The following is a 26,947-nucleotide window of genomic DNA, read 5'->3' as shown; positions in this document are numbered from 1 at the left end:
CCTGCACTCTGGAGTTAAAGTGCTCATATGGAGAAAAAAGAGCATTTCACACAATCACTTTAATTTTGATAGACAAAAAAAGAAGAAGCAGTCAGACTTCTTATGTGGTTTTCTCAGGTATGGGTTGAAGCAGCTAACATTCATACCCTCTGCTGGGGGCCTAGGTTCCAGAGAAGTTGACTGCAGATAACATTAGTTTTCTAATAAATGTCACAAATTACCTAAGTTAGACAACTTAGACATATCCATTCTCTGATTTCTCTTCCTGGTCCAAACCCAGCCTATTTGTATCATTACCTGAATTCAGTTTCCCTATGCAAAGAAAAGGGACAACATTTGTACTGTTGGGTCCATGTGTACACTGCCTTGTTTGTGCAGAGACACAGCTCTGGATCAACATTCACTGCAAGATTCCATGTGCAAGTGGCTTCAGAGGAGATTTTGCAAGATGCTTCTTTTTTCTTTTTAGAAATGCAAATCTTTTACTCTCTTTCAGGAATTCACTCCCAGCCCTTTCCTCCCTTCTAATCCAAAAGCCTAAACCAAGTCTATCCAAATTACTTTCATCCCAAAATGATAAGCTCGAGGTTCTTTACACTAGTTATGTATGGGATGGGTTGGTGGAGAGAAAGACCATCAGTGGTCACTAGGAATTGTACAGGAAGTTCCACAATTGAAGATATTTGATATTGCTTTTCCCCCAGTGTGCCATTTTGTTCTCCAATAAATGATATAATTAGGGAAGAACCATGGGAGAAAGGGGTGGTGTGGGAAGGTGTGTGCACCCTCACTATTCTGGTCTCTTGATCAGGGGAGGTGGATTCCAGAACAAGGACCTAGGGGCTGGAAGGAAAGATCATCCTTATTTTAGGGAACTAGAAAAAGTGACTTTCTAATCAACAATACTGTGATATGGAGACAAAACATATCTAAATAGATGGAGTCAAATGCTGGGGAAAGAAATTAACAACTCCAGTTGTGTGACGGCACCGGGTAGTGGGAGAAAAGCCCTCACCTGCCCACAAATTTAGCTTAGACAGGACACTGGCAGAAATTTTGATATAGCAGTGGGAGGGCAGTGAGCTTCTAAAACAGCTTCCCAGTGAGTCTGTGTGTAAAGGGGACAACAGGCTTGCTAAACCACTTCTAAATGGAGCTAAATTGCTTAATACCACTGTGTTTACTGTGCTAGAAGACTGGATTTGTTGAGCCAGCTGAGAAGGTCAATGCAAACACTATTCTACCTCCACACTAACATACAAACATGAACTGATTTAATTATTAGATTTCTTCAGGAGGCAGAAACATGTTAAATGCATTTTGCAACCCCATGCAGTTGTTTAGGGCCTGACACCACTGAAGCTCTGCCACAATTAACATAAATCATACAGTTTGCTGATATGAACCAGCCATCATGACTGTGAACTAGTCTGTCCTGAGACTGTTTCCATTTAACAAGAATTGCCACTGTCTTATTTATAAACCTGCCTGCTGAAGTGGGAATTGGGATGACTTCTTGGGCAGACTAACATCCCAGAGACTAAACAGCGGCTACCAGCATTATCTGGCTCTTCTCATGAGCGCAGAATCCATCACAAAAAAACCAAGCAATTTCTGATGCTTTTTTAATGAACTGTCTCAGAGAGAGAGTGAGAGAAAAAAAAAAAGTTTGTTCCTAAGTTACATGGCAAAAAATTGGCTATAGAAAGCTCTGGATTTCCTTTGTGCTTGCTTCATAGTTTGTAATATCACCAGGATTGCACTCTGAACCTTTCTAGCTAATACTACAGCCTCTTAAACACAAACATTGAATCTGGAAGCAGGCTTATTGCAAACACTCGGAGAGCAAAGAAGATAAACACAAGAAAATTGTTTCAGTATTTTGACAATCAAGTCTGAGAGCTTTTACACATTGACTCTTGACAGTTCAAGATGTCAGAATACTGGAAGTGAAGGGTAGTGACAGGAAGAAGCAAACAAAATAGGAACCCAACCCCCACAGCAAAATAATAATTAAAAGGCAGAGCATAGGGGAAGGATGTGATTTTTCCAAGGTGCTGAAACAAGAATAGAAGATTTTAGTTTGTGTGGTCAGGGTGCTCATGGGGCTTCATTAAGGCTTTTATGACTGCTGCTATTAACAAACCAACGATGTGTCCACTAAAACTCAACATCAGCTGTTGAGTATCAACACGGGAGCTATAAAAGCATAATGCTAATTTCTCCACATCTGCCTTTTCTTCTTTGTGCATAATCCCTAATTGCAATCCCTGCTTTTGGGTGTGTTTTTTGAGTGGTGACCTTCAGTTAGATGAAGGTTGATTTGTTCACACGATTGAGAAAGTGTATTAAAGTTTGACAAGCTGCAGTTCCTAAGAACTTCAGTGGCAACACCACCAAATGAAATATTGGAGCAATAATAATCCTCAGTAGCTTTTTCATCTTTGATGCCAGTTTATATTTTTTTTTCCCAAGAGGACATTTCCATGGCTGTTCTTCTGCACCCCATTTATATAAAAGAAAACTAGATTTTCTTATTGAACAGTGTTCTGGTTATATTCCTCATATCAGTACGTGATGCCTAATTTTTTTCATATCTCTGTGGGCATCTCTTCAATGATATGTACATGTGTAGTGCTGCTCTGTGTTTTTGTGTTGTTTTGTTTCTTCTCTTGTAGAAGACAAATGGGATTTTCAGCTTGGGGCTGTACCTACGTGTTCTTTTATTTCTTACCTTGCTGTCTATGGGATTTAAGCCAGTCCAACAAAAAGCTGTTGGTGGATGCTGAGTTGACTTCCTCAGTACCTGCTTAGATCTGTGTGACCTCCTACCACAGGGACATAGAGAAACAATAGAATTGAGGTACTGAGAGGCTTAATGGTGTACCTTGGTCCTTATGTGTGCTCAGCTTCAGTCAGAAAGGCATCCTTTTATTGTCGTCTTTTGAAGATACTTGGTACATTAGTAGAAACAAGAACTTATACTAAATGTGGAACCTTCAGATACCTTTAAACAGGAGAGGGCTAAAGATATCTTTTTGAGCTTTCTAACAGATTTTTGCATGTGACTTTCACATGCACTTTTCCCAAGGCTAACACTGAAGTTACAGCACAGAGGGTAAATCTGTGCATCTCACCTGTGTTTATCAAACACTTGCGTGCATGCGCGTGTGAACACAAATGTACATGCTCTTGTTTGTCAGCTTCTCTGCTCTTAAAACTCGGCATAACACAGGCTCACACTTGAATTCAGGAAGATGTTCTTCATGAAAAGGTTGCTAAGTGTTGGAACAGACTGCCCGGGGAGGTGGTGGAGGTGTTCAAGAAATGAGTGGGCGTGGCACTCAGTGCCATGGTCTGGTTGACAAGGCAGTGATCGATCAAAGGTTGGACTTGATGATCTTGGAGGTCTTTTCCAACCTAAATGCTTCTGTGACTCTCTGACTTGATAGGCTTTGGATTTGGGCCTGGCAGCACACAGCAGTGTTTACTCAGAGCTGCTGATGGCGCTATGTGAAATTGTGGGTCAGTGGAGGAAAATTGTTGAAGCTTAGATTACAGTAAAGGTTGCAGAATTGCTGCTGCCACCACAGCTGTTTTTCTTTTTGGATAGGCAGGTGTTTACTCTTGCAGAGTAAAAAAGGGAGCACTAAGCACCTTCAGAAAATGGTGCTTAGCCTGAGTGCTGGATCAGAGCATAATGGTGCAATAGGTAGGATTTCTAACTGAGTGGTTTGTCCCACTGCCAAATCCAGATTTCTTCTTTAAAGCGGTCTTCTTTTGGGCACTTGGCATGAAGGAAGAAATTAAGCATCAGCACAGTAGTATCCTTTCCTGTTAAATTTTACAGAATGTGGAGCTCTGTGTGGAAAAACATAGTTTTTTTCTCTTGATGATGTAGAACTGGTTTTTAAAGTGAGCTCTGTGTCATTACAAGAGCTCAGTACTGTTCATATAACAGTCTTCTTTGTAATAATATTTCCTCTTCCACTTCTCACTGTGTGGGAAGAGGGCTCTGTGTGCCATACTGATCATTAAATGAAGGTTGTGAACATGCTACTCAGAATGTTGCTGCTATTATAAGCATCAAGTATGATGTCAAGAGTTTCAATTAGTCGTGCTGGTGAGTGACTTGCTGGAAGATGCTGTTTAACGGCGTCTGTAGAAGTGATCTTGGACCATTTCCTTGTAGGTGGGTGACTCATGCTCAATATGAAGCGCTGTTGCGTAGTGGGCTTGTATTTCAGGGCTTGGAAGTTGAGACAAATAAGGCAAGTTTAAATGACTAGTATTCCTGATCGTACATGCAAGGCCTTCAGCCCACAGATCACCTTGGAAACCACAGTACCTCAGGCCCACCAGCCAGCAGTGAGTGTAACAGCACCGCAAGTAGTCTGGAAGATTGTAGGGGAGGCTTCCAAGCTGGAGAGGCTTAGCTCTAGAGAACGGACCTCTTATGGTGCCAGCATGATAAGACTCTCCTGTGCATTGATAACATAGTAGTGTGTTTTTTCAGTCTTCTGAATTTAGTCTCACTATGTTCTGTTCCTTCTTAAGGTTTCCCAGGATAGATCTGAAGTATGGGACCAACATCCCTCTGCCTCCCTCTTAGGCTGCTTTTGTCATGGTAACAAGTGGTACATGATATTTATGTTACTCTTCTCTGTCGCTGGGCAACTAGACAGGGATGATGATTCCTAGGGTGTGGGAAGGGACATAGTGTTACCATCATCTAGCAGTAAGTGAGATGAATACCCTGTTGCTAATGTGTATAAAGCATAAGGTTCTTCTGCGTGATTGAAACTAAATTGTGTGTTGGGGCAAGCACACTCACTTCTTGAGGTTATGCTGAGATTTCATGTACTGCTGCTTCAGAGAACTGCAGTTTAAGGTAGCTCTAGTAGCCTTGGGTTATGTGTTGTGTTTTGTTACCAGATAGAAAAGCCCTTGGGAGGCAGCAGGGAGTAACAGCAGCTGCTGCTCAGAGGAGAACAGAGTGATTCCTTGTTCAGCTATTATTCCTGGCATGGCTGAGAGAGGGTAGGAAGAGAATTCTGCAGAGTTTTGGAGGTGGCTAAGAGGAGGAGGAAACCTTCACACTTGGTAGATGCTGTTCCTTGTTGTCCTAGTGGTGGGGAACTTCTGCCCATCCTCTTGCTGGAGTAGCTACTGGGAAATGTCTGTGACTGATATTTCAGCTAGAGGAGCCATAAAGCATGTGCTCACTCTGGAACTATTTGGAGTGAAGGAGGCTGTGGTATGAGTCTCCACAGTTAACATGTGGTACTGTTATCTATAGAAGCCCATTGGGCAAATAAAGACCATAAGATGAGGTCAGCAAGAAGGTAGCAGGACCACAGTGCCTGCTGTATAAGTGGAAAATCATGGGTGGGTAAAGGCCTAATTGTGTAAATGATCATCTGAGAATGCTAGAGAAGAATCCCAAAGGCTTGGGGGAGGGCATTTTCATGGAATATTGCCTGCACATTTGTGTGTTCTGTCATTTGCATAGTGCAACAATTAGTTGGGAATGCTAAGAAAGACATAGTAGCATAATTATACCAAATGTTGCTTTGGTTCTATAACACCTGTCACTTGAAACTTCACAAAGATTATATATTTTTTTTTTAATTCATCCTTCTTTTTTTGTTTGTTTCTATGTAGACAGCTAAAATGAGATCCTGTTGGTCAGTTATACTGCAACAGTCTTCAGCTGACTCCTACTCCACCTCTTCTCGTTCATCCATTTATAGTAATAGTGGAGGAGTTCTGTGCTTTTTATTTCAGCAAAAATAAAGCAAGCTTGTTGTTTTGAAATACAACTGGGAAATACTGCCTTAAATATGTGGCTAAGTTCTTAGAATAGATTAAGAGTCTGATGTTTCTAATAATAATAAATTAGTGAGACAGTACATTTTCTGCTTGGTAACTGACTGGAAGGCAACGAGATTACTTTGTGTTTAGCTTCAAATATTAGTTTTCTCTTCCTTAAATTGCATTAGTTATATCTAATTATAGGTACAGTTTGTGGTAATCAATTAGAAGCATAACGATGTGAGTTGCCTCTCTCTATAAAGAATATATTTTGACTTGGAACATTAGAAGTATTTTGAATGCTGTGTGATTTTCATTTATGATTTGATTACACAGGTAATTGAAATGTGACAGACTCTGATAACATTTTGTTGGAACAAATTGGTGAGTTCAACTTTTTTCTCAGATATATTTTTTTTTGCCTCCATAAAGGCAAAAAAAATGAGAGTTTTCAGCTGCTTGACATACAGATATTTATGAGGAATTTAATCTTTTTGCACTGGGTCTTAATTTTTCTTTTCATTGTGATGTCTGTTGGAAGGGGAAAAAAAACGAAATAAACTTCAATTTCCCAAGCTAATAAATCCAGCAACAGAGCTGTTGCTGCTCAATGACAGTAAACCAGAATTAAGTGTAATTTGGCATCTTAGGTGTAGCTTATAATGAACTTATGTCACCTCAAAACCATGCCATTGCAATTATGATATAGTAGTAGTTCACAAATAAGATATCTAGTAATTTTTGATTGTGATGAACTGCAAACCTCTGCAGGCACCTAAAGATTGTTGTACAATATTCAGTAAATATCTGTAAATGCTGTTAACAGCTTTTTCCCTCTGTTGAAACAGAATGGCCAAGCTTATGTGAAATGTCAGTTGAAATAAGTCCTTTTTACTTCCATCTTATGATGTGTCTGGGGACTGACTGGGTCACTGCACACGAATCAGCACACAAAATCTTAATTCAGAAATAAGCTATTCCAAATAATTCAAATGCAGAAGATATTGCATGCAATTAGATTGTACCTAGCCAAATTTTTGCCTTGAGTACCCTGTTTTAGACTCCAGTCATGTAAATGTACACACTTAGATTTACTTATGAGTACATTAACTGCAGCAGGTTGTTACTTAACAATGAACCAAAATGTGTGCATAAATCCCCTCAGCATTGGGAATTAAATATGTTGAGATAAATTGGTTTGTTGGAATGGGTAAAAACAAACAAAACTAGGCTAACCAGAAATTATTGTTTCCCTTTGGTGGAGAACCTGAGGAAGGATAGAGAGGGAGAGTAAAATGAGAGCGGTTCTTTACCTGCTGATAAGAAAAACTTAACTCTGAAACTTCCCACAGAGTACAAATATCCAATATATTATTTCAGGACTACTACCTATATTATTAGTATTGAAGTGTTTCACTGGGAAAGTGTCTAAAGTCTAACTTACATAATGTATTTATAGATTAGTGCATAGATATATGCATAAATACACTCTACAAGCATGAGTGCCATGCCATATATAATATTACAGGTATTCTTCCAATACCATGATTTGCAATCTTTTATTCCTACTTCTGCTATTTGTAGATTGCTAGCACTTCTCCACGGGAGATGTGGATCCCTATGTGTAGTAGATTTAAGCTCTCTAAAAGCAGGCTTGCTCTTCCTGGTGGTTTTTGGAATTGTCAGAGATTTGCAGAGAGCCATAAAGTTGATAGCAGCTTTGAATTACGTGTGAACGTTTTCCTAGTGGCTTTATTCCTTTCCATTCATTATCAGGAGTGTTGAAAAAAACCAGGAAAATAGTCCTGATAATATTTTGGTGAGGGGCGGGGAGGGGTGTGAAAATAATGTGATCGTGCCTAGCTTTTTTTAGTGCTCCCTAGTGTTTCCCTATGTTCAAGACGGAAAAAGAACCATTCACATTCATGTATGCGTGTGTATTGTTCTGTGCGAGTAGGCTCAGTGTGATGAAGTTGCAGAACAAGGTAGAAAGGCTGCCTTCAGCTACCTGTTGAAAAGGATGAACCGTGGGTTCCTCCTGAGGTTGTGTGTGTGCCGGCTGATTCTCACCACCCTTCCGTGGAGCAGAAGTTTGCCTGGCTCCTTCCAGAAAGTGTCCTTCCAGTGCCACCTCTTGGTAGGCTCACACGCTGACTTAGCTGCAGAGTCTTAATTCCACGAGTGAGGAGGTCAGCGCACCCCTCGCACAGAAACAGCCTCCGTCCCGTGAGCTGCCTGCTGGGCAAGCACTAACCCCGTCTGGTACCAGGACTCCACATTTATTGGTTGAAAATACTCTTGGTCTCATAAAAAGGAGCAGTTGGCTGATGCACCGCTGCTGGGTTTAAGGCATGTTGCTACAAAGGTTTGCATGCATTTGGACTTAGCCCAGTACATAAAAAGCTGTGAAGTAACATTTTCCAGCAGGTTTTTGTCAATTCAGTGTGTCTCGTTGCCTGGATTATAGTGCTGAGTGGTCAGCAGTTTTTACAGCTGATGCAAAAGGAGCAGTTCCTTTTTGCGCAGCAAGGGTTGCGTAACCTTATGTGCTCTGAGGAGTAAAATCAAGCAGCGTGGCCTTTCAGGACTTCCTTCTTCCCACTTCTCCCAAAATATCCACAGTGCTTCAGTTTTTAGGGAGGAATATTTTCAGGTGGATAATGGCAGTACACTTACAGATTCCTGAAACAGCATCCAAGAAGGAAAGGACAAAGTGATGTGGGTACTTAGCACCAATACTACAGATATTTTAATTTATTCAATCTGCCTCAATCTGATCCCTTTCTCCTTTCTTAGGTTGTTGTTTGGGATTTTCTGTTAATTTCCATGGCGGAGTAACTGTTAAATCTGCAGGGGAGCAGTGTGCCCTCCAGCCCTTGCTTGTGTGAGCATGCTTTGGCACAGCAGAGAGTCTCCTGTCAATTTTGACCTTTGGTCAGTTTAACTTTTCTTTATGGAGATGGTATTGGTGGTTATGGTGCTACAATCAATACCTCCCTTACCCTTTACTTTGTTACAGACTCTATTTAAAAGTGCTGAGAAAAGCCAGAGATGAAGAAACAGCTTCAGAGAACACTCCATAAAGATGCTCATCTAATCTAATAATATAGACTGAACAGAAAAAGAGAAATTGAAGTGTACTATTCAAATATGAAACAATGCCAAAGAAAGCGTTTGTGTTTTGCAACGATAATTAGGAAAGAAAACCGCTTGTAACTGTACATAATTAAATGTGAAAGGGAGGTGAAAAACTTTCTTTATATCAGCAGAGAAGGTGAAAAGCTTAATTTTTCTTTCAAGTTTTCTCTTAATGAAGTAGTGGATTCCTGACTGACAACTGAGTCCAAAAGTCCTGCTGCCAGCCTCAGTAAGGGCATTCTTACTCATTTTAACAGCAGGTACTTAATGTTTAATTGTTTCAGTATTTCTAGTTGTTCTCCCTCCATGTGTTTTGAAAGCCTTCATAATGATTTTTGTGTTGTGGCATGCACAAGCATCCTCACTTTCTCTTAGTGTCACTGGCAGGGAGGATCCACTGGCAAGGCACAGATTTCTAGGTACACAGAAAAAAATTAGTTTTCTTTGTAGTTTATCTTAAAGATGTTTCTCATTCCTCTTGAAAATCAAGATTAGGCTGTGTGACTTTCTCATCTGACTGTCCTATTAAAAAACAAAATAAATCTCTAAGCTTTGGGTAAGAGTTACTAGGCCAGAAAGAAAAGTTGGAACAGTTGAGACTCTAGGCTTATCAGTAGGATATTTGCATGGGACACAAGAAACTGCACTACTTGGAATGGGGTGTTTTTATAGAACTGAATTCTTTTTGGGATCAAAATGGAATTAATTTCACTGTGTGGGGGTCAGCGAGAAGATGTTTCTTGCAGCTCTCTCTGCATGATGGTTTTGTCTGAGTAGTTCAAAATTTGGAGATTTGTTGGCTCACTTTATGGGTGAAGCAAGTTATGTGTTCTTCAGTGTAAAACAGTGGGCAGTAAGCCAATCTTCCTAAACTGTTGCTTAAGCTGCATGCCTGCTTTATATCACTGCACTATATAGTGGTTTTATAGTCATCCTGTATTTGTTTCTACTAATTTTAGATGTTCTGAGTAGAGTGGAGTGTTTCTGAAGTACCCAAACCTGAGTAGTAGGTGTTTGTGACAAGACTTGAATTCTGAGTGCAACCCCTTCAATACTGGATTGAAATCTTGGTCCAGCTGAAGCTGATACAACTTCTTCCTATCTTTTCCCTTGAAACCAGCTTTTCCAGCCCTTCTTCTGTGTCCAGACTGTCAGCATATGCCTCCATGTACAGTAGTTAATGCTCTACTCTTAGTATTATCTGCATTAAAACAACCAAAGGAAGTACTAAAATCAGGCTTTGATTCTGCTGTCACATTCAAATTTCTGGGAGAATTGACTTGATGCAGAAAAATTTCTGATTAGGGTTTGAGGACAATATTTTTGTGTCTCAGTTCCATCTGTTTTGCCTTTTGCATAAGGCCTGCATCTTTGACATGGGCAGCTGCCTGTGCCCATTGTAAAATCAACCCGACAAGTTTGGAGTCCATGATGCCCTTTTTTGTAATTACATGTTGTTCTCTGAAACACAGCAGAGCTGATCTTGGTCAAATGTGGTGATTTGTCTCATAGCACATTTTATAGGCAAGTGATTACAGTGCAAGTACTGTGTTGCAACTTGAAATGGTCAATAATACTAAAAATCATTAATGTGTAGTAATAACTCAGATATATGGAGACCTGCCTGAATGGCTTTTATAATTCTGTGTCATGTATGTGTTTGCCCTTTATAAGTTTTTTCCATATAAGCCACAGAATTTTTAACAGGATGTGGGAATCCCCCAAGGCCTCATTCATCACAGGCATACTTACTGAAGTGTGTCTTTGTTTTCCAGGAGATCATCTGCAAAGGTTCTCTTCTCTTAGTTTGATTAGTGGATGGGCAGAGAAGGGTGTGTGGAGTGGTTAGAAGCATTCACCTTTACTGCCTTGCAGAGATGCACCCTGGGCTTGTGGCACAGGGAAGAGCTGAGTTTTCAGAAATGTGGCATGGTTTAGTGTTAGATGGCAAGTAAGATTAAGTCATTAGGTTTGATGGTGATATTCTGATGCACTGGAAAATTGGCAATGGCACTGTAACAAGACTGACTGAACTTGAGTGTTGTTCTTGATGTGAGGTGATTCCTCTACTGTAAAAGCACATGAAAAAACCATTATTAGTACAAGTGGTACACTGATTTAAGATGCAGTCAAAGCAGCAAGAAGTTTTAACAACTTTTGGGATAAGTGAAGCACAGCAGAGGTCATTTTCTCCCTGTGTACACTCCAGACTCACATTGAGGCGTGTAGGAGAACAGCTGGAAAAGAGCTGTAACACAGGAAAAGAGATGCTCCTTTCTTCCTTGCCCTAGGAATTGACCTATCAGATTTCTGCCATGGTGGCAGCAGATGGTCCCAACTGATACTGCAGGAACCAGGGAGCACTTTCAGTAACTAAGAGTCTAAATGATCCCTCCTAGTATTGGTCACATCATCTAAGCTAACCATCAGGGCTCTTTCTGTGGCTGGAGTTTTCTCTTAGTGCAAAACACATCTAAAATGGATGAACTTAGTTGGCTTTTGGTGACACCTCTTTGGTTCCTTAACAGGAAGCTTTTAAATGTCCCAGACAGGATAGTTCTATCTGACAGCAGTCAGGTGGGCCTCTGTTTGAAGGGGATGTGTATCAAAATTGACTGCTAGCTACAGCAGTTGCTGGGAAGAGGCGAGGAAAAATAGAGGGTGGATTAAATAAAAGATAACTTAATAATGCATTTGCTTAGCTTCGTAAGAACTTGATCGCTCTCTCCTTTTGCATTTACATGTTATCTGAGAATTGAGCACTATTTACAGCTTATTCCATGCTGATTTATTTCATCTGCTCATTATTCCAAATAAGAACTTTGTGTAAGTCTCTATCACAGGTGAAGAAATCTAAATAAATTAAACACATCTGCAAACAGAGCTGCTGGTGTATTTCTTATGAACAAATAGACAAATGTTAGGAAAAATATTCTCAGCTCTCTGCTGTGTCAATGTGTCAAATCTCATCAGGATTAACTTCAACCCCTGGGTATCTGCGTATCTTTCTTCACAAACATTTATGATTTCCTGGCACTGGTAACCCTGTCCTTACCAACAGAGAGACTTTTATGCTGAGATGAGTTACACAGATTGAGCAGAAACGTTAGCACAGCAATTTGAAATGATTGATATGTGCAGTGCCTTGTCTGCAAAGCTAGTTAGTTTGCTACTTTTAACAAGGCAATTTAACAATAGAAAATTGCTGATAGTGATCAAAACAGATTGCCATGTGGAGATGGTGGGTTTTTGAAGTGGAATCTAAGCTTTGTAAGCCTGCTAGTTCTGCCAAAAGCTATTTACCTTAAGTTACCCAAGTTCTTAAATTACTTAAATGCTTTGGAAATACTGCCTCTAAAAAGGGCCTCCAGAGAATCACAAAACCTAGATTTCATTTAATTGTCGCAAGGTAAGATTTGAAAAATTGCCCAAGTAGCAATAGCATTTGTGCATTCCTATATCTTTGATGTCTGGCTCTAGAACATCAAAGGCAGACTGCGGAAGTGAACTCCAAAGATACAGGGGTATGCTTTGGCATTTCATCTCCAGATTTACTGTTTAAATTCTTGGATTTGCTATACTAATAGAATGTTGTGCTGTCTGCTAGACTGACAATTTCCTTCTGAAGACCACTGTGTATTCCATGTGTTAGTCCTGAGCTGCATGTGACCTCTGGTTGGCTTGTGCCATTCTGATGTGTTACAGCGGAGCTCTTCCCCTGATGTGCATTTCCTCCTGCCAGGCTTCAGTTGCTCCTCATAGCTATCCATACTCTTGTTATTCCTTGTATCGCAGGGGTACTTGCACATTTGAGCCAGGCTTAGGCTGTTTCCTGAGAGGTCTGAAGGGATAAAAGGTAGGGGGAGAGAGCCAGGACCAGGAATATGGTTTCATTGTCTTTGCTCTTCCTTATTTTAGTTTGACTAGGGATGTGAAGGTCATGTCCATTGGCCTGGGCGGTTGTTTCTTTGGATAAGCTCCAGCTTCTGTCATCTGTTGTGGGAAATGTGTAATGGCACTAAAACAGCATGAAAAAGGGATAGCAGCCCTGGTACTTGGCACTTCTCCATTCTCCATTTTTCTCAGCTATGTTGAGCTTCTGTCAACAAATGACTACACTTTTATCATTGTTGTTCAGCTTCAGGTCACTCCCATGATCTCATCTTGTACAAAAAAGAAAAATCAAATTAGTTTGTCAAAAAAATTGAATTGATGAAATCCAGTTTATGACAGTAGTCTGGTTTCCTTAGAGCAGCAGCTCTCTTATCAGGATCACAGCCTGAGGAGCTCCACAGCCCCTTTGTTTTTATGATAATCAGAGTCTTTCATCCCAGAATCCAAAATGCTGTTGGAGCATATTTAATATTCTAGCCATTCCATGTGTCAAACAAACATTTGGGCTGTATCTAAGGTGGAAAACAAAATTGCATGGTTTTTCCCCTTCCTCTGAAGGGCTGCCTGTCTTACACGTTAGGTGAAGGAATTTTCCGGAGCCCAGCTACTGTGGGGAAAGGTGAATTTATATCTTGGCATCCACAGGAAAACCTAAATTTGTTAGCCATGGCAGAGGCACTGCAGAACAAGTAAGGAGAGAAGCAGATTCTGAATGTCACTTTATGATTGATGAAGATATGGGTGGTGCTGGAGGAATTTTCCAAAGCATCCAGAATTGACTGTGAGTCTCTTGCCATAAATTACTCTGGAAAACCCTGCTTGCAAAGTGATTTTAAAAACTAGGATGGATATAGAAGAGGAGCTGTGAATGTCAAGCATAATTTCTTGCCCAAAGCAAGATTGTCTCTTGCAATATGGTGCAATCTATGTACCTGTCTTTTACAGACCTGATTATGAGGGTAACTGATATCTTCCTTTTTTTCCCCTCTTTTTTTTTTTTTTGGAAATTCACCTAAAAACTGTCTTTAAAATCACAGCCCTCCTTATTCACATAGCAAGATAAGAGACAATGTGCAGACAATATGCCATAGATTATTTTGCTAGGTGATAAGGAAAAGCAAGATGTTCAGAAGACATATTATTTAATTTTTAAAAAGATAGTTAAACATATAAATCTTTCCTCATAAATTCTCCCTGAATGGTCCTAGTTGGAAATTTATCACGTTAGAAGCATTTTAGTTTCACAATTCATTTTTTTCTACTTTACATCTTTAAGTCGAAGATTGATGCCTGATTAAAACATTTCACCCACACCAGAGAAATTTCCAATTAAAAAAAAAAAAATTCCTCAGCCAAAAGGAACATGCCAAGTGAGAAAAATCACAGCTATCTGCTCTGTGGATTTTCTACCTGATACTGACACCTGAGCTCTTTGTAGACTACAAGAATAATTACAGTGCATTTGCATAGGCTGGTGCTGAGTTCCTGCAAAAGAAATCCAGGAAGGGATTAGCATTCTTATTGAGACACCTTGCATATTATATGCTGGATTCTTGAATTAATTGTCTCCTCTCCACCCACAACACATCCCCCACCTCCCAATTTTATTGTTGTATAGTGTTTCTAGCTTGAAAATTTCAGATAGAAACTGACTATATTGGAATATGTGGAGGGAACCAAGCAGAAACAAAACCAGTTTCCTAAGTAAATATTGGCTCTGCCTTTTTTTTAAGTGCTCTGTGAGAGTGGGACCTGTGTCTATCACAATCTAAACAGTATTTTCAGCTAGTTGAACCAGTCACGATTCTCCAGCTAGGATCAAACATCAACCTACATTTTGGTTTTTGTTTTTTTTTTTTTGCTAAAATGGCAACTAGAAACACTCACTGACATCCAGCCCCCAAGTACTCAGTTCTGTACACAAAGCACAGTCAACACAGGACCTACAGGAACAAGACACTTGTCCTACCTACTGCACCTTCTGCTGTTTCATCTCATAGGGTCTTCTGTTTCCTTGTGGACAATATTCTGCCTCTGGTGCAGGGAAAGGTTTTCCTGCGAGGGGAAAATCAAGGAGAGCTGTAACTGTGTGCAGGTTTATGAAAGGCTGCTGCACTGATAGGACAAGCAGAGATAAGGCTGAACTTCAGAAAGGATGATTTAGATAAGATGTGCTAGGTGAAACACTAACAATAAGAGCGGGGAGAGCTTGTGCTGCCTGGGTATGCTGCAGAGTCTCAAGCAGCAGAGATACTGTAGGAAAAACCTGGACATGCTTTTGCAGAGGATAAAGATGACTCCAGGCATTCTTCTAAGGTGCTTTCCTATCTTGTGTCTCTGCCTTTCTGGGCCTTCAGGGAGACCATGCCCTCTCAGAATTACTGATTTATTAGTGGATAGAGCACTAATGGGAGCACACAAGGGCCTGTGTTTTCTTTCTAGTTTTACTGCTAGCCTGATGCATGACTACTTGACCCTGCTGATCAGGGAGATTGCAAGAATCTTCAGGTGTGTCTTTGTACAGGGACAGGGGCACTGCACAGTCCCTCCAGTGTTAGAAATGTCCCATCTTTTTATGGTAATCACTTATTTCAGTAAACAACTACTATGCTTGAAGCAGTTCTACAAGCTTATGCACTGCATTTCAGAAAAAAATGGTTTTAAAATATATTTTTAGTTATTTATATTATTATAGTGTCTACTGTATTCCTTGTATTTATGGCAATTTATTTCTGGGTACTAAAACTGCCTTGTTACTTTGCTTAAGAGGCAACACAAAATAAATAAATGAATAAATTATTTACCCAGCTTTGGTGTGAATCACACCCCTTTCACTGTAAAATTATGCATTGCAGAAGTTATTTTTGATCCTGCAAACTGAAGGGGGTTTTGGATTATGGACTAGTCTTTTGGAAGTGCTCATAGCTGCTCTCGCTCAGAACAAGGGAGAAGAGCTCCCCCAACGAGAACAAAGGGAGCTGTGAGGTGCTGAGCAGGTTTGAAACTTCATCCATACAGCTTTAGAGTGTGCATTTTGTTAAGGATTCTCTCTGAAGGTTCCAGTAGAAAGACTTGGTTTCAGCAGGCAATAACACCAAGGGTTTTAAATTGATGCTTATTTTTCCTCAGTTGGACAAACTAGGCCATGCTGGAAAGTATGACTCCAAGAATCTGGGACCTGAAGAACAATTTTGTTTCCAGCCTGAAAAATTACTGCTGCTACTTAGTATAGGCCTGCTGCATTCACACATACTTTTAAGCTCCAGCCTTCCACCTATTTATATTTCTCCCTCAGTACTTGAACTCAGACAAGACAAGGTCTTTGCCTGTTTTTTTACCACTGAACTCTACCTTCAGCTCTTGGTCTCTCTCATTTCAGGACTCTTTCCTCAGAGAAACTCTTGGGGCTGACTTTTCAGAAATACTGATCTCCACACTGTGCTTTCCCACCAACAAAATCTTGTGCTAAGGCAATAAATGCTTTTCAACACTTACTTTCCTGTGAGAAAGTTGAATGATCGCGGTTTAAAAGCAGATATCTGCATTTCTTTGTTGCCTGTTAATGTCACAGTATCAAAGTGCTTCAGTACAGACTCTCATATCTCTGAAAAGCAGAAAAGTACTTCTATATCTAGTTTGCAGAAAAGATGTAGTACAGACATGGTACTGTGTGACATTTTACTTAAGAAGCAGAAATAAGTAATATCAATATGGTCTATATTAAACAACTTATAATGAAAGTGTAAGTGTAAGATTGTTGGGTAGGGGCTTGGATAAGTTATTCCTTGGCTCTACCTGTATGACATTTTCATCAAACAAAGCCAAAATCCTTACTGATAAAATCTACAGATGACATTAAGGCTAAAGAAATAGCAAATAAAAAAGAAGTGGAAATCATTGCAGTCTGCATGCAGCTTATTCCAAATCTGCAAACATTGTGCATTCCAGCATGATCGTGTGAAAAGGTGCAGAATGCTCCTTGTACGTGCATGGGTGGTGGCTCTGTCCTAGGACACCACATCTCCAGAAAGGAGCTAGGGATTCTAATGGTTGATGAATGGGCTATTGAATGATGGATGCCCTCCAGTGCTTATGAGTCAAGATACTTACATGAATTCCAAATGCATAAAGAGCAATTGTACCATAGGACCACTGCTGGAATGCATCTTTGATTTTCGTGTTGATAGCTGAAGAATCAGTGAGAAGATTAAGAGGAGAACTGTGAGGAAGATAGTTGAGAACCTGAAAACAGAGCTATTGTTTAAAAGCATACTTGGTTATGTATTATATTTGCTCAAAGGAAACCTGGATCAATTTGATCACAGTCTAGCAATGTGTCTTTGAATGTTGAAAAATACAGTAACAGGTGTCCAGCCTTCAAGCAAAGGAACAACAACATACAGTAATGAAAAGCTGAAAACGCTGCTTCATTTTGAATGATCAAGATAATTAATGATTGAAATATTCAAGCATCATTACAGTTTCACTCCACACTGAAGATCAAATAAGGAAGCTTTGCTAGTGTGTGTCATACCAGAGTTGAAATTAGAAGGTGGAATTGGTTCTAGAGAGCTGTACCATCTCACTTTTGGGGCAGTACTTAACAAGTTGCCCCCAAGGCTGTGGCTGCTTGATTTTATTTTCATTCCCTTTTTTTTTTTCTCTGGATGTAAAATGCAACATGCTATTTCCAGCCTTACAAAACTGGACCTATCTTAGTTCCCTCAAGACTAGTGGCTGCAGTGGTCTGCCATATCTGCTTCTTAAGACACCAGTATAACAGCAAGAAATACAGGGAACTCCAGTAGGAAACTAGGAAGCATCCTCTTTCTTCAGTGTAACCATATTTACCTGTATACTAGGTATAGGTGATTGCTATGTGCGTAGCTCAGTACCATCCTCTTCCCTATTCATTCACACTTGCTTTTTGCAAAATTCATTCAAACCTAAGGAGTAAAATATCATCTTTAATGCTTATTTCATTGCATCTAACACTGAAGTCACCAATTCCAATAAAATATATCCAGAAGGGCACTGTGTCATTTTCCTGAACATTGCAGGAGACATATTAAAATGTGTATACTAATTGAATGTAGGGAAGCAGGATTTGAAGGTTATGAGCTCTCTCTTGCTTTTCCAAGCTATTCAGTATTTCCCTTATTTTCATGTCAGCTCCCTGCCAACTTCTTTTCTGTATGAAGTAATCATATTCAGCATTAGACTGTAGGATAGCAATAATAATAATAATAACAATAATAAAAGACTTTTTGAATATTTTCAACGGCATGGCACATATCCATGCTCAAAAAATTCTTTGAATATGACCATGATCTCATTTCCTTCCTGCTCTTTCACCATCACACATGCACTGACAGGAGGGACAGGCATTGCCAAGTTCTGAATCGCATGAGATCCAAGGGGTATTTTCACTTCTTTCATCAGCCAGGCTGAAGTGTTCATTGCAACCACAGTAAGGTCCAATAATGTGCACGTTGATGAGAAAACTGCAGAACAAACAGAAGTACGGCAGCCTTTTGTGTTTGAGATTCAGCAGGCACACCAAGCTGAAAGCGTCTCTTCTGCTTTGACATTATCTACAGGTTCAATCTACAATATGCTGATTCTATCATAATACAGAAAATTGGTTAATTCCCTCTGGAAATTTACAATAAAAATAATTCTCCCCTTGAACTGCTCTTGCTTCTTCCTTTGATTGGATGATGCTATCGCCTTCATTCTTAAGTGGGGGACAAAGACAGTATTTATATAGCCAAGTATGTGCATTTATATAAAATCTGAACGCTTTATGCACATGTTTTACACTTTCTCTAAAAATATTGGCAAGCGAAGATGATTAATCAAACTTATTTCCAAGTCACTAGGACCTGTGCACACTTGCAAGTTGTTATCAAATCACTTGAAATTTCTTCCCCTTTTGTTAAAAAATTTTTCCGTCTCCACAACTTGGCTGCTTCTTTTCTTTTGAGCATTGTCCTCATCCAGGATGTCCAGTGCAGCACTGGAATTACAGGTCACCATGTCAGCAGATAGAGTGATTTTATCATCCCAGTAGCAGCCATTTTTCTAGATCCATTTCATTCATTCACGTATGGAAGACAAGAAAGCTTGGAAATAGGAAAAAAACCCTAGTTTGAAGTTTACATGTTGCTGCAGAACACAAACTAGCCAGAATCTAGGATTAAGGCAGACATTGTTTTGGCAGGGAATGTAATTAAGCACCAGCACAATTTGACTGTCATGTGGATGAACTCTCTAAACTTTATAAAGTAGCTGCTGAGGATCTGACAGACATCATGAGCTTGTCCAGTGCTTAGGAGGTGGGGGCCATGGTTGGCAGTGTAAAAAAGATCAGATGAAGGAGATGGTGATAAATTTCTTCCAGCTTCCTCATCCCAGACACTGCATTTCCTGAATTTTTATGTGTTTATAGGCAATGTGCATTTGAAAGTCATGTGGCTCTGCTGTCAATGCATAGTGAGACAAACCATATTTAATGGGATGCAACTTCTATTTTCCATGTGTGCCATTGTGAAACTTTAAAGCATCTTTGTGTTCTCCTTCTGAATTTTATTATGGGTGAAATTCACATCTGATGAAAGTTCTCAAAATAATGTCAGCTGCTTGCCTTCTGACACAAGTTAGCACATACTGAGTCTTGGACTAGGAGTCAGTATAGAGGGCTGGAAAAAGGCCCTCTGGGAGGTGATCTAGTAGGGCTGCCTTGCCAAGCGTGTGTTTTCCCAAAAAGCATTCTTAAAATTGCCAGGCTCTCTCTGTAGTGTGTAGAAAATACGCACCTTGATAACAACCAGTTACAAGAATTGTAGACTAATAGTAGCCTGGTGGGGATCTCATATTTTTTGTCTATTAATAGTTCTATTAGTACTGGCTGTGGTTGAAAACACAGATACAGAGAAGCACAATTCTGTAATATGCCTCTGCAGACTTTGAAGCATATCAGCAAGTGCTGGAATATCATACACATGCTGGTTCCTAAGCTTGGAAGGCTTTGTGAGAAACTCTCTGCAGTAGAGAGTTGCTTACTAAGATGTGTGATTTCTGCTTCCTATTGAGATTTACCGACTTGCTTAGTCTCCCATAAAACATAGAAAGAAGGAATCCACTGTGTAAAATATCTATTTTCTTTTTTCTCTTTTAAAAATTTATTTATTTATTTGCAAGAAGCCATTTTATGAGCAATTAGGGTTTTTTATTTGCCCCAGAGTAATATTTTTGTTTCTGATTTGGCATATCTTTATTAGGCTAAATAAAAAAGATCTGCTTAATTTCCAGAAGACTAAAGAAAAATAATGTGCCTGCCAAGACATATCGTGTTCATAGCCAGGCACTTAGGTTCAAGTTCAGCAAAAGTGCAAGGAGGAAGGGCTGGCTCTGGCCAGAGAACTGCCACAACCTTTGCACTGCCTTCCTTGCTTATCCTAGGTTTTGGGAAAATCATGCTAATGGCTTGTGACAAAGCCAGTGGAAGAAAACTGCATCTAGTTTTTTGATTTTGAGGAGGAGAAGAGAGCAGCTACTGCCTCTACAAGCAATGTTTCTGATACGAGGAGCAAGAATAGCTGGTCTGGGCTTCCATTTTGTCTTATTCCCATGAGAACTGACCAGTCTCCTCCTGTGGCTGGCACAGGCATGGCTTAAGCCATTTTGTGGTCTCCTGAGAAACTGTGAGGTGTATCTGCAAGGAAAACCAGATAAAGTACACAAGTGCTCAGGCCCCAGGGAAAGGAAAATGAGGCTGAGAATCTGGATGGTCTTTAGGGCTTTCCTCTTAGATCTTCTGCTTCTGAATGCAACAGTCTAGTATTTCTGCTTCCCCAAAAGGGGAGGGATATCTGAGCTAGCTAGAGAGCTAAGCGATTGAAATAAAATGAAGGAAAGAATTTAGAAATATCTTAGTTGCTTGCATTGATCAGGATTTTTTTTTCATTTAAAAATGATCTCAACAGAACAGAGCTTTTAGAAGCAGTTAAAGAATATTAACAAAAGCAATATTTAGTTTAGCATTGAACTCCTTATATGTACAAATCAAAAGGACTATTTTTTTGATCTTTCATAAATATTAAAAACTAAATTTTTTGCAAATTACATTCCTTTTATATTTTTTTGGGTTTTCTTTTTAATGAAGCAACTAAGCAAGCTCTCATTCATAGGGGAAACAATCTGTAAATGCTATATAATACTTTTGCCTGTAAAATGCCTTACTGGTGTAACATATTCCAGACAGCTTGATACCAGCCAAATGAATTTATGATTCTTTTACTCATTACAGGGGAGTAAAAGAATCCTTCTGGTTTTTTAATTACTTCTGTAACTTAATAGAGGAATAGCAAGCCGGAGCATTGCCTGCTGTAAGAACACACTCCCTAAATAACCTCACCCTTAATTCGACATTACATAACAATGATGCACTTTCAGTTTTACATTAGAATGTTAACAAACATCCTGATTTCAGGATTGATAGAGTTTTCTTTTTGAGCAAGAGCTTATAAAAACAAAACTACTTTCTTGAACATAACAGCTTTGCACATCTATTAGGCAGAAAGCTCCACTGATTTAACTTAAAATTAGACAAGATAGAACAGGATATGTGAAGTTCTGTTTGTGTATGCCTTTTGAAATGGATATATATTTCATTAATCTAGTAAAACAAAAAAAGGCAATATCGTAATGGTCTTGTTATAAACACTTTGGGAGGTCCAGGGTGTGGAAGAAATTATTTACTTTTTTTGAGTTGCTACTTTCTGTTATGACAGAGGAAAGGGAATAAGGATGAACTTTAGATTCTCGATGGATGGTCCTCATTGCAAAGTATCATTGTAACCTCTTGCTTGCTCAACAGTCCAACATTTTGGTCTTGCTGAGACATTGCACATGTTGCTTTCAGCAGCTGTAACAACTTTCTGTTGTCCCTCCTGATACAAGTCTCTTGATCCTTTAATTAACCCAGATATGTCCAGTAGGTGAGAGATTACAGCTTTTACCAGTCAGTCCAAAATAACAAGAATTGGAGAGAAGATTGTATTGCTTTGACAACCTTATGTGTTCAGATTTTTAGAGGAGAAACCATTAAAAAAAGGCAAAATAAGAATAATAAACAGTATTATTAATGATAGGGTATGAACTGGGAAAACAGTTCAGATACCATTTAAAAAGTTAAAAGAGAGGGATGTTTTGCTGATGGTTAGCAGTGGCATCTCAGTAACAAGGAGCCAAAATTTCTGTTGGCTCACAAAGCAAGGGAACGTGAAAAACGTAAAAATGAAGAGATGAGAAAATCCCATATGTCTGTGTGATCCTGATGAACCTTGAAGACACAGTTTTGGTAATCTGTGCCAATTCTGCCAGCAATAATTCAATAGGAGCCTCTTAGTGATTAAATATCCTTTTTAACATCAGTAATAATTACTGTGTACACTTAAGCAATAAACTAATTCCTGACTCCAATCCCTTATAATTAAGGTTAATGAATTGAGTTGTCTTTAGTGTCAGATAGGCCTGAACATTGATAAAACTACAAGGAAAAGAGATGAAACGGGAGGCTTTTGCAGGGATAGTGCAGAGATAATGTGACATGCTCTTTCTTTAAAACAGAAATATCTGCAATTGAGCAAAACATGTATTTATCAAAATAAAATATGTCAACGGAATGTTTTAGTTGCATTTTAGCCAGTTGTCTCTCTCCATCCCATTTATAGAGGCTTGTTGAAAATTTTCTGAATTCTAAAAAATATTTTGATTATGCATCCCTAATCTCTTTTTAGCTCACTTTCCTGTATTATTTCTCGAACTGTTGTAATGGGAAAATAGTTACTAGTGAGTTGGATTTCCAAAGCTCTCAGTAATGACTTAATTCTGTTTGCCATTCAGCATAAGAAGCAGTATTAGGGCCAGCAGAAAACCCCAAGGTAAGGGCTAGAAAACTATTCCTTCTCATTCAGTTTTGTGAACTTGTTAAAAATAATAATAATTACCAAATTTAAAAAAAAAAGTATTCTAGACAGAATCTCATAGCAAAAAAAAAAGTTACATTACTCTGTGTCATAGGTTAGCAAGCATAGTCCCGGAAGGGATGTCCTTGCTAAGGGGTGCTTACAGCTTCCTCTGGGACCTGATAGAGCCTATCAGCTGGCCAGTTTGAATATGGACAATTCTTTAAGCCACTTAAAGTTGTGATCACCTCTGTGATCCACACTTAAGAACAGGAAACCCCAAGGCAGACTCTCTCTGTCTCGTTTCCGGCGCTGGGACAGGTGGCTGCGGGCCCCGTGTGGGGGCCAGCGGGCCCGGCCAGGCCCTGCCTGGGCCAGGCCGGGCCGGGCCACGGCCATCCTGGAGCCGATGGACCTGTTCCAGCCATGGAACCCCCCCACTGCCTTGCCGTGGGCAGCCGGAGCGGCTCGGCTCTCCCCCTCTCCACTGCGATAAGAAAAATCCAACATTCCAGCTGCAAAGCTGCAAGGCTGAGGTGAGATTAACCCTTTTATTGCTGTGAAGAGCTGAAAACCTGAGGGAAGAGAGAGAGGAGATGCTTAAAGCTGAAATTCTGTTGTAAAGCTATGATATATCAGAGTATCCCGTTGTAATTTCATGAAGATATGGGGGGTGGAGTGTTCAACTCGTGAGCAAAAGCACCTGCGCTGAGATAGGCAGATGCTGACGCAGCTGTAATTTCATGAGAAGTTTGGACAGGGAGAGATGGACCAGATGAAGACTTTTGCTCCAAACGGGAAAGGAGAAAACCTCAGTCCCTAGAGATGGACCAGAGATAGTCCTAACAATGAAGATGAGGAAGACCCTTTGCTCCCAGGGAAGGAGAAGGGCCTCTGTTTTTGTTTCTGAATGGCTCAACCTTAAAACTGTACCCCAAAAAACTTCAAGAGTGGACCCTCGAACGCGGGAAAACCAATTGCTATCTGTGTGTGACCTTGAAAAGCTGCAAGTCGGGGGAAGGGACTCACACGCAGGCAGAGAGACTCCTCTTCCTAAATGGACTGAACAATATTTGGAAGTGGGCGGCTGTCTCGTTGTGATAATGTTTTCATAGCACGAGCAAGAAGAGACTTCTCTTTCTAAATGGACTGAACAAGGTTATTATGGCAGTGGTAAACAGACTGAACATCTCAAGGGTTGTCTTTTCACATTGTCCGTGGGAGAAGGGAGGAAGGTGGGGGGAGGAGGAGAGTTCTGAAGTTGGTATCATTTGGGGGCGGCCCCCCCCCCCTTCTTTTAGGTCTGTTAATAAACTTCTTTACATTCTTTCAAGTTTGGTGCCTGCTTTGCATTTCTCCTAATTCTTATCTCACAGCAGATAAACAGTACTGAGTATTTTGGACCAAACCACTACACTAAATTGGTGTTTCTGCCTGGTTACAAACCCAACCCGCGACACTCTGTTATTACTTCTATTAACATTCCAAACACTCAGTGGTGTAAAGAGGCATCTCATTCAATCCTGACAGGTTCCTACATGTGGGTAGTACAAGCAGTAGGTGAAAGTGGTTGAGGGATGAAGAGGGATGCTTGATCCAGTAAATTCATCTTGTGCTATTAGTACCTGCTGTAAGGAAGAAGAAATACAAGGAGACAGTGGTTCTGCCTCTATGCCTTTGATTGCTCATCTCAGTGGAGGCTGATTTGGAATCGCATCTTTGTCTGGAATGCATGGTCTTTGGCTCTGTTGCTCATGCAAATGTGAAAATGTACCGAGGCCTGCATCAAAATCTCAGTTGGAATAAACTGATGTCAGTGGGCTTTGGTACAGACCGGTGCAGCCCCAGAAGACTGACAAGTTTGAAAATAGCTGGACCTTCTGCAGGTTTTATGTGCCTACATGCACAGTTTAATGGCTATTTAGTGTCTTTAAAATGTCTGATATTTGCTAGTATTGACTTTTCTGAAAATTCCTTTAGATGGCACTTGGGCTGCCTTTAAAAAAAAAAAATCTAACTCAAGTCCCTTAAGCAATCCCTGTTAAATGAAAATGTTCTGCCATTTCAATCTCAATGGGAGATTTTTGTCTGAGACAGAATTTAATGTGGTGCTCATTCACATCTGTAGGAATATGTTTAAAAAAACAGAATGACCCAATGTACTAAAATGAAGCACATAAATCATATTATGGCATTAATCAGATTGCCATATGCAGTTGCCAGCCTCTGCTTAATTTGACTGGGATATACCAAAACATAATGCATCAAGTAAAAGGTATTTTTAAATGGGCTGAAAGTAGCATATACTCCATTACCATTTCTATTTTTTTATTACCATTTCTATTTTTTTTAATTAGTGATCAAATGGAAAAAGCTCATTTGCAGTGTTGATGACTTGAAAACTTGGCAGTCGTGTTTTGTGTTCTTCATGAAATAAAAAATGAGAGAGAGTACGTGTGCCTCAGAAATGGCACAGGTTTGTGTCCATACATAAGAGTGTGTTCATATTCACATCATTTACATAATCCCTGTAAGGGCTTTTTTACAAATGGGGAGATGGAAAATGTCTTGAGTGACACTTCTCTGGATATCCCCTGTACTTTCAGTGAATTATGTAAAGGTCCAGTGAATCGAAAAGTGCCTCTGATTTTTCCATGCTTTATGCATATGGGATTGAGTGTTCAGTTTTCATGACTTAGACAGAAAGCAACTGAATAGCAACTGGCTGCATGATTTTAAAGGTCTTTTAATAAGGCTTTCCCTTTTTTCATTCTGCAAAATACTTTCTCCCATCAAGATTTGGCTGGTTTTTCGCCATTCTCATCAGAATTTCCCAGTCTTTTATTTTTAAAGAGTGTTTTCAAATGGAATCAACTCATTGTGGTTTTCAGTTCTTTCTGAGTCTGACATTCCTAATTGAAAATCTAAAAGTGTCAGTGTCACTACCATGCTGGAAATTGATATAATGCATGCTAATGAGGACTTCAAAGGAGGAACTGTTTTTATTATTTTAGTTCAAAAATGACAGATATGTTTTCTTGAGTCAAGCCTAAAAGGCACATTTGAGGGAGATCAGGGAAGAAGCAGAAAGAGATAATAATTCATGAAGTGAGCAAAGCTGTTTCTTGCCATCTTTCTTCCTGAACTCTGGCAAACTTAGGTACCTTTTTGAAGAGCTTACATAGACTGATTGAAAGATTCTGTATTGGTTGTAAAAAATCTTTTTCTGTCTTCATACTTTGTGGAAATAAGTTTGAAAGTGCCAGCAATACAAACTAATCACAAACACTGAGTACAAGGGAAAAATGAACTGCTAAGTTTAGGTGACAATTGTAATAAAATGTCTAACTGTGGGAAGAAAGATAAAGTTAAGTTACAGATACACTTTGGTCTCTGCCTCAGAATTGCTGATGTGAATTTTGAAGGCATGAAGTAAAACTGAGGTTTTTTTCTTTTCCCAAAATCCCTGTCATCATTGCCCTTGTTTAAGATAACATTTCCTTTTACTTCTGTTCACTGCTGCCAATGCTTTTGATATACGTACTTCAGAGGCCCGTGTTTCTGAGCCTTCCACATACCTACTTCAAGCCATTTACTTGTGTGATCTGTAAATTTTTAGTGGCCTAATGAATGGGTGTGAGTATGGAATGGGAAGGAAAAGGCACATATGGGCTGCATTTGATCTTTCAGTTCACCTCAGGCTTCAGCAGCAGCTTTTCAAAAGGCTGCTTCTGGAAGAAGATGGGCAACTGTGTGCAGGCCAGTAAATGGTTTTCCTGTTTTGTAGGGAGGTCACCTCTCATTCTGGTTCAGCTGAAGCTGTACTTGCAGAGCAGTAGGGCCAGATTTGGCTCAGTTTCTGACCCTGCTGTCCTTGCACATCCGATCTCTGCAGCTTTCTTCCTGTGCTGCATCTGCTAAGCACTGTCTTGCTCTGTGTTAAGTGACATATTTCTCAGCTGTGTAAGTGGGCTCATAACTAAAACCTGAGTCTTTTTTTATCTTTGAATTGCAGGCTTTGCAGCATAGAGTTAATTGCAGCATGCATTTTTCAGTGACAAAAGGTTAGGAGTTTATATTCTGTGTATGCTTTTCCCTCTCATGTTCTGTGGCTCGCTCCATATTGCATT

This window comes from Corvus kubaryi, unplaced genomic scaffold (assembly GCF_017639235.1).
Source record: "Corvus kubaryi isolate FWS band 111438036 unplaced genomic scaffold, C.kubaryi_AGA036_p1.0 71, whole genome shotgun sequence".
Taxonomy (NCBI): domain Eukaryota; kingdom Metazoa; phylum Chordata; class Aves; order Passeriformes; family Corvidae; genus Corvus; species Corvus kubaryi.
Note: the sequence above shows the minus strand (reverse complement) of the source record.